At 39.7% G+C, this 2,696-nt stretch overlaps 1 long non-coding RNA gene across 1 annotated transcript in view; it reads left to right on the top strand.

Annotated features, from left to right (window-relative positions):
- The first annotated feature begins 6 nt into the window (after positions 1-6).
- Positions 7-2,696, top strand: part of LOC118452353 — a 7,178-nt gene continuing 4,488 nt past the window's right edge. Inside the window, exon 1 of the long non-coding RNA XR_004842107.1 lies at positions 7-138. This is a non-coding gene — a long non-coding RNA (uncharacterized LOC118452353). The remainder of the gene's footprint in view (positions 139-2,696) is intronic.

Below are 2,696 nucleotides of genomic sequence, written 5' to 3'. Positions count from 1 at the left end.
GACTTGTCTTAAAAACAATCCCCTGAATCAAAAGAAACCACCCTTACGGGTAACAAAACAAGGCAACTCTCCCAGAGATTACTGGCAAATTGATTTTTCTGAACTACCCAAACAAAATGGATATAGGTATTTGTTAGTGTTGATTGATACGTTTTCGGATGGCCAGAGACTTTCCCTTGCCGCACCAACAAAGCTAGCGAAGTAGTTAAAATATTGTTGAAGGAAATAATACCGAGATTTGGGGTGCCAATGGGAATGTCCTCTGATAGAGGACCACATTTTGTGGCGAATATGGTTCAACAAATTAGCAAAATTTTGGGTATCAAATGGGACCTGCATACCCCCTGGAGACCACAATCAAGTGGGAAAATTGAGAGGATGAACCAAACATTGAAAAGACAAGTAAGTAAAATCTGTCAAGAAACGTCTTTAAAATGGCCACAGCCCTTACCATTAGCTCTCCTGAGAATAAGAATCCAACCGAGATCTAAGGATGGTATAAGTCCATATGAAATTTTATATGGCAAACCTTACCAGACTCCTCTCATCCCAGGGGATATGAAGGTAGCAGGGGAAACAGATTTGAAAATGTATTTGATTTCTTTAGGAAAAGTCCTTGGAGCCCTCCGAAGACACATAGTGTTGACCAGATCACTTGCCTTGGATACGTCTGCACATCAGTATCAGCCAGGTGATCTTGCGTACATAAAGACATGGGACTCTGAACCACTGCAGGAGAAGTGGAAGGGACCCTTTCCAGGTACTGTTAACAACTTCTACTGCAATTAAAGTGAAAGGAGTGGAACCATGGATGCACTACACTGGAGTGAAGAAGGCCCCTACATGAAAAATCGGCAACAGAGATCCAGAGATTGCAAAATTGACTTTAAAACATGTTTAAAAGGGGGGAATATCATTGTAAAACATGGGAAAAAAATATTCCAATCTGGAGACTGGTGATGGTAGGAGCATTGTTTAGAGCAAAGGTAAACTTATCAGGAGTGAGGGCAGAGAGATTTGTTGTCAACAGAAGCAGCACAGTTGATATACCTCCCGAAAAGAACTCCAGAAGAAAATTTGATGGTGGGACTGATAAAAGAGTTTGCTAACCTACAAAATATAACCCAAATAACTGCATGCCTCCCAATTCCAAGAGCAGTGGGTGAATCAGTTCCATGGGGAATCTTGACAACTAATCTGAGTAGTGAGGAACTTGGAATCGATACCATATACTGTAATCAAAGCCTGCTGTCGGATGGGTACAGCCAGCAGAACTATACGTTCAGCTGATCATTAATGCAACCAGAGGATGTGGAGATCAAGCTAAACAAAAGATGGTTGTGTGGGATTCAGTATAGTCAACGACCATCTTATCTCGATTTCAGTACATGGCCGAGGCTTCCTGGTGTTTTATTTGGGATGGTGATCGGTTCTCGACTTTCCCAATTACTGATAAAGAAAGTACCTCCTGGGAAGAAGAAGTTACTGTATCCTGGTGGAATTGTAAAAAGATCTATAATTGTAGCACAGTCAGCAAAGCAGTGCAAGAAATTCCACCCTTAGCAGCTGCATTGAAATATGGATGTTGGTGTAGAGGACTCAAAAATGATTTACAACTGACTGACAAGTATAAGCAAAAGGGGGGGACAGTATTTAATTGTGAAAAATCTACAATTCCAAGTCCAGGACATTTAGTTTGGGCAATGAGCGATGGAACCTGGTCTACCCACCTACCGGTGAATGAAAAGGTGAAACAAATCACTTTAGGGATGCTGACCTTATGTCTAATTTGGAAAAAGGCACCCTTTAGAAGGAGCTCTGAAAATTTAAAAATAATTTGAACAAAAAGATCACAAATTGATGATACAGAATGGAATGAACCTTCGACAGGAGTAGAAATTGGATGGGCTTTAGAATCTTTATTGCCGCCCCTATCAACTTACAAAAATAGAGCTTGGTTGTATAGACTAACTGGCCAGGTAGAAAAATTGGCTAGCGTAATAGGTAAGGGATTCAAACAACTAAATTTACAATTACAGGCGACCTCAAGGATGACCTTACAAAACAGAATGGCTTTGGATATGCTCTTATTAAAGGAGCATGGAGTTTGTGGATATTTGAGAGATAAGATGGATCATTGTTGCATACACATCCCAAATGTCACCCAAGATGTTGAACATGATTTGAGCTTACTAGGACAAATAGAAAAGGATACCCAAGAAATGCAACAAGATATGCGAGAAAATTGGCTAGACAAAATTCTCAGTGGGTTGGGATGGAATTTGAGTTCCTGGCTAAAATCCCTCATTAGCACTGTGTTGCTATTGACAATAGTATTCTTAGCAATACTGCTTATTTACTATTGTCTAAAGAAGAAATTCACTAAGAAGACTGCCCTTAATCAGTTAATCACACAAGCAGTAGCTAAGGAAAAAGATTTGAACGATTCGAACACGATGCCCCCACCATCAGGTAATAAGTAAATTGAATTGTCAGCAGCGAAACGGAGAATTAAGATGGAAGTATTGAAAAGATAATTATTTCAAAACTTCCAAAGGGGGGAAATGATACCCTAAGGGTCAAAAAGACCCCAAATGTAAAACGGCTTACATGTATAAGATTTAGGCCTTATTGTCTAGCTTGCTGTTACTTTGCTAAAATTAGTATTGTCTAGTTTGCTGTTGCTTTGTTATTAG

The sequence above is a fragment of the Egretta garzetta genome, unplaced genomic scaffold (assembly GCF_000687185.1).
Source record: "Egretta garzetta isolate BGI_Z169 unplaced genomic scaffold, ASM68718v1 scaffold375, whole genome shotgun sequence".
Taxonomy (NCBI): Eukaryota; Metazoa; Chordata; class Aves; order Pelecaniformes; family Ardeidae; genus Egretta; species Egretta garzetta.
Note: the sequence above shows the minus strand (reverse complement) of the source record. Positions and strands in the feature narration are given on the sequence as shown.